At 45.7% G+C, this 9214-nt stretch overlaps 1 long non-coding RNA gene across 1 annotated transcript; it reads right to left on the bottom strand.

Moving 5' to 3' along the window:
• Window positions 1-3021: 3021 nt before the first annotated feature.
• LOC120644148 lies at window positions 3022-4835 on the bottom strand. The gene is made up of 2 exons (XR_005663455.1): window positions 4034-4835; window positions 3022-3315 (listed from the first exon to the last, which is right to left on the bottom strand). It is a non-coding gene; the product is annotated as an uncharacterized LOC120644148 (long non-coding RNA).
• Window positions 4836-9214: the final 4379 nt, after the last annotated feature.

Below are 9214 nucleotides of genomic sequence, written 5' to 3'. Positions count from 1 at the left end.
CTATAAGACTACCCACAATGTGCTCGATGCCAAAAATATTAAGGACCTGTTTGGAATAGAGGATTAAAAAAGGAAACGAAGGAAAGAAAGGAAATACAGGAATAGGAAGGTAAGGTAGGAGTAAAACAGAGGATTGTAAAAACGCAGGAATTTCATAAGAGAGGTGTTTGGAACGCGGGAACGGAAAAGTAAATATTGATGAATTGGAAATGAATGTCAAAGCAACTTTTAGTATTTCTTTTAATAAACCTTGAAATGACAAACACTACTAATCGTATGGTCCATGAATTATTGAGAAAAAAATTGAAGCAGCCTGGAAGAATCTCACGGCGCACAGACCAAATGCATTGCGTGGGGGCCACTGAAAAGGCAGGTGCCCGTCTCCGTCGCATGCTGTGTGCCTCGGGCTTCCGCCAATAATTCGAGTCGGAGTAGATGTTCTAGTTCCCGTGTTTTGTGAAGGACACCCAGCCTTTCCTCCGGAACGGTAAGATTCATTCCTTCGATCCGAACACCACGTGACGTTAGCCATCCAAAGAAATCAGTTTTCTATAAAATTCCTATAAGAATTCTCCGTTCGAAACGGGGCCTAAAGCGCATGCCATCAACACCGATGCTCAAAACTTTTCCTGCTGCACAACGGAGGTTTTTTTATTTTTTATTTTCATTTTTACAAAAATATATTTTCGTTTTCGAAATTTACAGAAATATACCCCGGCCGCCCCGCTGCCGGGCGGCTGGCACCTGGTCGCCCCGCTGCGGGGCGGCAGGAGCTTTTGTGCAAAAAACTTTTATAAAAATATTTACGCGTAAGTCCCTGGAAGCCGGTCGCTCGGCAGCGGGACGGCCGCCCCCAAGCAGCCCGGCAGCAGGCCAGCAGCTGCAGGGCAACCGCCTCAATCACTTCTTTTTTTTTGAACTGTAGGGTGGCACTACAGATGATGTTGACGGGGAGGATTGATTTGACGAGTGGAAGGGATCTACATGCGCCCCACGTTCTCCTATTTCTTTTTTTTTTATTTTTTTGGCTTGATGCCATTTACGTTTCTCGAAAGCTTGTTGCCATTCATGTTACCTATTTCATTTTCTTTCACTATAAAAAATAGCGCGCTATAGCGTCAAAATAGTGCCACTGTAGCGGCCGTTAAACAAATAATCTTGATGTGAAAAAAAATATACTAAACATTAACAAAATATTATATAATAACATGGACGAGTTTTTTTCTACACTCGCGTGTAGCTACTCTCATCATCAGTATACCATCGTGTGTATGTTCGTATACTTATTTATCACTTTGAGTATGTTCATATACTTATTTTAAGATACTTCAAAGGTATATACATGAAAAATTTCAGAAGCAGCCCTATTTTTTAAATATACTATGATTATATCTTAGTATTAGTATATAAAATAAGTGCGTACATATACTCTATTTTGACGCTACAGTATTTTGACGCTATAGCGCGCTATTTTTTATAGTGAAAAAAAATGAAATAGGTAACGTGAATGGCAACAAGTTTTCGAGAAACGTGAATGGCATCAAGCCAAAAACAAATTGAAAAAAAGAAATAGGAGAACATGGGGCGCATGTAGATCCCTTCCACTCGTCAAATCAATCCTCTCCGTCAACATCATCTGTAGTGCTACCCTAGAGTTCAAAAAAAAAAAGTGATTGAGGCGTTCGCCCTGCAGCTGCCGGCCGCCCCGCTGCCGGGCGGCGGGGGCCGGCCGCCCCGCTGCCGGCGACCAGCCTCCAGGGACCTACGCGTAAATATTTTCGTAAAAGTTTTTGCACAAAAGCCCCTGCCGCCCCGCAGCGTGGAGACCAGGTGCCGGCCGCTCGGCAGCGGGGCGGCCGGGATATATTTTTGTAAATTTCGAAAACGAAAATATATTTTTGTAAAAAATAAAAAAAACCGCCTGCACAACGTTGGGCATCGAGGACATACAGGTGCACAAGCACGTGGGCCAAATCTGTAAGAGGACCATCAATGTTTCGTGCACTCGGTTAATTGTACGTGAGCCGACTAAGAATTTTTTTTATTTGGCAAGCATCGGCTCATCTACATGCCTTGATGCCACGAATTTCTAACTCGGCACCACTCCCTACAACGTCATGATCCAATGCTTAGAGACTCTCTTCTTTCAGCATAAGCAATTTCATACGTTGTGGCCAGTCTAAGGGCGTCCCCAACAGCGGGAATAAATCGCCAGCACCTGCCCTGGCCGGAGTTAGCTAGAAACAATAAAAAAAGAAGAAACGGGCTAGGTAGGGGATGCGGTCAGAGACACAGAACAATTGGGAAACATGCAAAGCTGGGCGCTTCTGTCGTCGCTAGCATTTTAAATTTATTTACTCATCCTCTCTCCTTGTGATGGGATAAACAGTCCTCCTAGTTATCACTCAGCCGTTGGAGACGCCCTAAGGGCAGTCCCAACCCATAGTTTCTATGGGTAGTTTCCATGTTGCCATATCATAAGACACTACTTATAGACCCAACCTCCCCCAATGCATAGTGTCCATGGCAGTTTCTATCCAGAACAACATTTAATGTCTCGTCCCTCGACTCGGGAACGTCGTTCCGATTCGAGGGTCGGGGTCGAAGAGGGTCAGTGTCTCATTCAAGGTTGGATCGTGTCCCGGTTTGAAAGGGATCGCAGCCCCATTGCTAGCAGATTTAATTGGGATAAAAAGGTTAAGGACAGTGGATTGGTGTGGTTTTTGTTAGACAATGAGCTGAGTACGTGTAGCATGGTCTAAATGTACTCTTTTATATGTTTCTTATATGCTTGTGCAGATTAGTTTCTTCATTAGTAGCATATATATAGTTTTTGTCTTTATCGACCCGAAGATATCGACCCCGATGAATCAGGGTCGCGTCCCACATAATAAATTATCGTTCCATAGATGTATACCCCCTTCGTACCATAATTTTATAAAGTGACAACCCTCGACCCTCGACTCCGTTCCTCGACCCGGTCGACCTAGTATGTGCTCCAGAACACACAGCAAGCAACTATTTTAGTAGCAAAGTATCTGTAGATTATATCAATCTAACCATAACTTCAATGCAAAGACATATCAATTTAAATATATAAAGTAGGTGCCCATCCTAATAGTAAACTAAATTAGGTCCAGATACGTAATAACCATGACAAATTCGGTAGCATACATTTAAGTAATATTTAACCATAATATATAGCAATATTAAGTGCAAAACAACTATCACATAGTAGTCCAGCCTCATGTGCCCAGAACTTCACATGAACTCCATGCGCACAGCAACTCCAGTTTAGTGCAACTTCACATCCCGCTGCAAGAAAAAAATGAGAGCCAAGTGTCAAAAAATAGTAATGGAACATTGTAGTATACAATTATTAAACAATATGAATTATACTAGTATATGTAACACAGCTTTTAAAATGATGCACAATCACCTAATTAGTTTGGATTCCCAAACTTGTGCCAGATATGCTCAATTAAGCCTGATTGAAGTTGTCTATGAGTACTACAAGCATTAGCTGGCGTTGCAGGGCTGCTCTTTTCCTTGTTAAGGCTAGCTCCAACGGTGCTCTCTATACGTCCCCCACCCCACGTAGGGGGAGGTTTGGGGGGAAATCCGATCCAACGGTTCCCCCCAAAGCTCCCTTTATATATGAGGGGAGTTGAAACTCCCCTCATATATAGGGTAAGTTCCAACTCCGTCTATATCTCTAATCACACCGTTTCTTCGCGATATTAATCCTGTTTGAGCCCCGTAACATGATGATAATGCGTATTATAACAGTATAAATACTGTATGATTTTTTTAAATTCAAAAATATTAAATAAATAGTTAGTTAATGAGTAATAGTATATAAGGGGAATAGATATGGGGGAATGGTTGGAGAGAAGGAGTTATAGGTGAGGGAATCTTTTGGAAGGAGGTAGTAAAATATAGTAAAAAGTACATAGGGGGAGTTGGATGTGGGAATGGTTGGAAGTTTCTTCACATATGCAGCCCACTCCATATATGTTAATAGGAACCGTACCATTCAGAGCTGCTAGGACTTGAATCAGGCATGAACGATCCGCCAGGAGACATCCCTCCCAAAAATGCAGTTGGAGCTTGATGGGCGCTGGTTCCACCACCAAAGCTTGGAGGCGCAGCACCTGAACCGCCGGTAAAGGTCCCAGACGCTGCGCCCAGACCACTGGGTGGAACACCAGCACGCGCAGAAGCAGTGGCAGGAGCACCGGTGGATGTCCTTGAGCTCGAAAGGGGCTTTCTTGATTTCTTTTGCTGTGAACGTTGCCTCTCTGATGGATCCATCTCGAACTCGATTTCGCTCTCCAGGGGAGGGATTACGGATTGATTTGGGGCTAGGGCTGGAGGTGGCTGGCGCTATGAGATGGGGGGAGATGGAATCGAGCCAGGAAACATAGAAATTGGAGCGCACCTCTCATCATATACGCGGGGAATTATAGCGGGAAACGATTTGCGCGCGAGATTGGAGGGGAAATTTGGCCTTTGCCGCGCAGGAAAGTGCAGGCGGGGCGGAGATGCCATGGCACCTGGAGCAGATGCAAGCGCTAGGGGAGGGAGAGCGGCTATTTGCGCGGGCGTCAGGGAAGTTTTTGGCGCGCGCGAGGGAGGAGCGGAGGCGCGCGCGGGAGATCGGCGCACGCGGGAGAGAGGAGGAGCGCGCGTTGTGCGTCGCGCTCGCGTGCCGGCGTACGGGCGGAGGGAGAGCGCACCGGATCTGAGGAAGAGGGAGGAAAACGAGGATAGAAACGAAGGGGACGCTCCAACGCTATTTTTGCGGTGTCTACGCGCTTTGGTGCACAGCCGACTCTGTTTCTTTCCTGAGAAACGAAGGACCTAATATTTGTTGTTTTAAATTATTTTAATACTTTAGTTAATTTTATGATAAATATTTATATAAATATAATATTGATAAACTAATTGATATTTTTAATTATTAAATATTTATTAATAACCACTACTACAGGATTTCTTTTGCAAGGCGTTTGCCAATTCTTAACCGTGGTGGTTTTTTATGCAAACCGCCACGGTTAATGAAGGCCGACCAAGCCGGGCCGGAGGGCTGGCAACCGCCAAGGTTAATTGCTTAACTGTGGCGGGTAACTTAAAAAAACTGCCACTGTTAATGCCGATTAACCATGGCGGTTACGTGTTATTGCAATAACCATGGTGGTTTTTGTAAGGTAACCGCCACGGCCATTAACCGTGGCTGTTTTTGTTAAGGCCCCACCATGATTAAGTCTGGGCTATGAAAGGCCGCCACCCAACCTTCTTCCCCGCGGCTTCTCCTCCATTTTTAGGGTTTTGAGCTCCAAAACCCCCCCAAAATTGGCCATTCCTTAGAGAAGAAGTTTTGCCCTTGGATTTATCGAAGAAGGGCACCACAAGAGGTTGAGTCTTACTCTCCTACCCTAATCTCTCTCTCTCTCTCTTTTCCATGATTTAGGTGTTTTTTCTTTAGTTCTAGATCTAGATCCAAATGGAGGAGAGAGAAAAGTAGATCTAGATCCAAATGGAGCATTTTTTTGCTAGTTTTTTGACTTTTCTGTTGCATTTGCAAGGTCAATAGGGATTGGATGTACAAGACTTCGAGGATTGATCTGTTTTTCCTGGAAAATGTGAGGAAAAAGTTTCTTCTCATTGCACAGAAGCATCGGCTGAGTCTGGGTCGGGAACGCATAAATTGTCCATGCAATGACCGCAAGAACCGGCTTGCCCAGCAAGATAATGTGGTGATGGCACACTTGGTACGGTTTGGTTTCATCAAGGATCCGAAGCACACTGTGTGGAAGTATCATGGTGAAAAAGATCCGAGTGCCGCCGGTGCATCTGGAGGACCCTCATCGACGACATCGATGGCGGCGGTGAATGACGGAGGACAACAACCCTCATCATCATCAGCAGCAGCAGCCAGCGATGACAATGCGAATCGTGATTACATCACGATGAATGATCTGCTCCAAGACATGGCAGATGATGATTGGGATGGGGATGGCGATCTACCGGCTGATGTGTTGCTGCCCGAGGATGCAAAGCTTTTTGAGGATCTTGCTAATCGTCTCGATGACGATGACATTCTGTTTGGGAATCCACAGTGGCTGGAGAATTTCAGAGAGATGAAGTAGGCGTCAATTGATCCCCTCTATAAGGACGGCGGCAATTTTCTGAAGCATTGCACGACGCTGCATTTGAACCTGCAGATGTTGATGCTGAAAGCCTGCCACAGGTGGTCGGACACTAGCTTTAATGACCTGTAATGGATCCTTGCTGACTCATTAGCAGAGGGGAACAAGGTGCCAGCCAATGCCTATTGGGCGAAGATGCTGATTGGGCCAGTGGCGATGAAGCTTAAAAAGTTTTATGCATGCCCTAACCACTATATTCTATATCGGGGTGAGTATGTGAACTTGCAGTGCTGTCCACGCTACGGTGCGAGTCGATATAAGAGGAATGCCGGTTGTCGCGCCGATGAAGAGGGACCCTAGAAAGGGCCGAAGAAGAAAAAGACGGGCAAGAAGCAGATGCCACCTCCTAAGGATGAGGAAGAAGAGGGTTACATGCAGAGGAAAAGTTTTGCCCTATCGGTGTGGTACCTGCCCGTGATCGATCATCTGCGTGCACTATTCAGGAACCTAGAGGATGCCAATCTGATGTCCTGGCATGCATCAGCCAAACGCAAGAAGGACGATAGCAAGCTGCGACACCCCTCGGATGGCAAGTAGTGGAAGTGTTTCGTCACCAAGGTCCTAGAGTTTGGGGACGAGCCCAGGAACGTCAGGTTCGTGATGAGTACTGACGGGATGAATACGTTCAGTGACCTTAGCAGCTCGCATAGCACCTGGCCGGTCACCCTCACCATCTACAATCTACTTCCCTACCTATGTCATAAGCATAGGTATGACCATGCTTATTTTCAAACTGAGGCAGCCAGGCAATGATATAGATGTGCTCCTAAAGCTGATGATGGAGGAAATGCAGAAACTATGGGACAAAGGGGTCAAGATGATGGATGCATTCCTAAAGAAGACGTTTACTATAAAGGCCATCATATTTGTCAACATGACCGATTACCCTAGTCTCTTTTCATTATCGGGGCACATTAAAGGGAAGACCGGTTGTGTAGTTTGCATTGATGGTACCTACTACACTTACCTTAGTGGATCCAAGAAGCTGTTGTACATGAGGCATCAGCGATTCCTCGTCAAAAAGCATAGGTACCGGCATCCTTCGATGAATCAGTACTTCGACAACCAGGCTGAGCCTCAAACTGAGGAGCCGGAAAGGACAAGATACGGGCAAAAAGTGTTTGAATTGGTGAAGGGCATAACCTTCAAGTTTGGAAAGAAGAAGAAAGCGGAGGAAGACGATGTGCCAAAGCCAAGGAAGAAGAGAAAGCGGGATATGACGGAGGAAGAAGCAGAGCCCGTCCCGGCCCCCATGACATTCAAGAAGCAGTCGTGTTTCTTCAAGTATCTGGAGAAGAATGTATTCAAGAGCACGATCGGGGTCTTGCTAGACATCAAGACTAAGATGAAGGATAGTCTCAAGTCACTTCAGGATCTTGTCAACGTGGGCATCAGGGCCGAAATTCACCTGACACTAGCGGTGCAGAGTGGAAAACTTGACCTTTCGAGCATGTGCTACAACCTGACGTGGGATGAGATGAGGGCTTTGTGCCAGTGGCTTAGGGCTATTAAGGTGCCGACCTATTTCTCTTCCAACATCAAGAGCCTGGTCTTGATGAAAGACCTCACACTGACCAACTTCAACTCCCAGGACTGCCACGTCATGCCGATAGTGTTCCTTCCAATTGTGATAAGGGCTATCGGTCCAAAGTACATGAAGATGGTCATCACACGCATGTCCTACTTCTTTAACCGCATTACACAGAAGGTCATCGATGAAGCTGAGCCTCCTGGCCTAAAATAGTTCATTGTGGAGACTCTTTGCCAGCTTGAGATGTGCTTCCCATCGTCTTTCTTTGACATTATGCCACACCTGATGATGCACATGGTTGATCAGATACAAGAACTGGGGCCTATCTACTTGTACCAGATGTGGATGTATGAGCAGTTCATGTCCACCCTCAATAGATACGTCCATAACCATGCTTACAGGAGGGCTCTATGATCGAGGCATACAGAGCAGAGGAGGTCGTTAACTGCTGCATCAAATACATCCTAGATGAAAATGTGATTGGCCTGCCTGTCCATTTGCACGAAGAACCATGGGGATGGGCTGCACGGGGAGGAAAGTACACATCAATATAGAGTACGCAATCATGCAAGAAGCTCATCACAACGCTCTTAATCAGGTAGTGTCAATGGACAAGTGGGTTGAGCAGCACCTGAACAAGATTTGTTGTGCGAGTGATGGACGCACAGAGGCATGGGTACAGAGACATCACAAGATCAATTTCACTTCATGATAAAAAATAGGGCATACCGCCATATGCACAAATCGAAGAATCGAATGCATCCGGCCTATCCAGCCAAATCACCACATGGCAAGGGTATGACATCAATGGATACAGGTTGCACATGAAAGACAAGGACAAGAAGAGCATGTCACAGAATAGCGGTATTCGATATGACGGCATCGACAAGGTGACCGGGGAGATCAAGACATACTATGGGCAGATCAAAGAGATATGGGAACTTGACTATGGCGGTGACCTACTGATACCCATCTTCCGCTGCTAGTGGGTCAAGCCAAAGGCGATTGTCGTGGATGAGTATGGGCTAACCACCATTGAGCTCGAAAGTGTCAGCTACAGAGATGATGAGTGGGTACTCGCAAAATGCATTGCACATGTAGTGTACTATGCAAAACCCAAAGATGCCAAGAAGCATGTGGTTATGTCAGGAAAACAGAGGATCGTGGGAACCAATGGAGTCCAGAGTCCCAAAGAGTACAAAAACTATACAGAGTTCTCGCTCTTTACCATCCACGCAAGATCAAGGCCACTGAGACCTGCATCAACAAGACCAAGATGAAGCCCTGGTTCCGCCCCGACGGTGAGAAGAGGACCATGGCAGCGCCGGCACCAAAATGAGTTGTCATGACACACATTTATGTAATAAGTAAATGTTGTGACTTATGTAATGCCTTTACATTTATGTAATGAAACCATGCATGCCTTTACATTTATACTACCGCTACTACTACTCCATGTTTTGTAATAATG

Source organism: Panicum virgatum, chromosome 8K (assembly GCF_016808335.1).
Source record: "Panicum virgatum strain AP13 chromosome 8K, P.virgatum_v5, whole genome shotgun sequence".
Lineage (NCBI taxonomy): Eukaryota > Viridiplantae > Streptophyta > Magnoliopsida > Poales > Poaceae > Panicum > Panicum virgatum.
The sequence above is the reverse complement of the archived record's forward strand: the minus strand, read 5'-3'. Positions and strand labels throughout refer to the sequence as shown.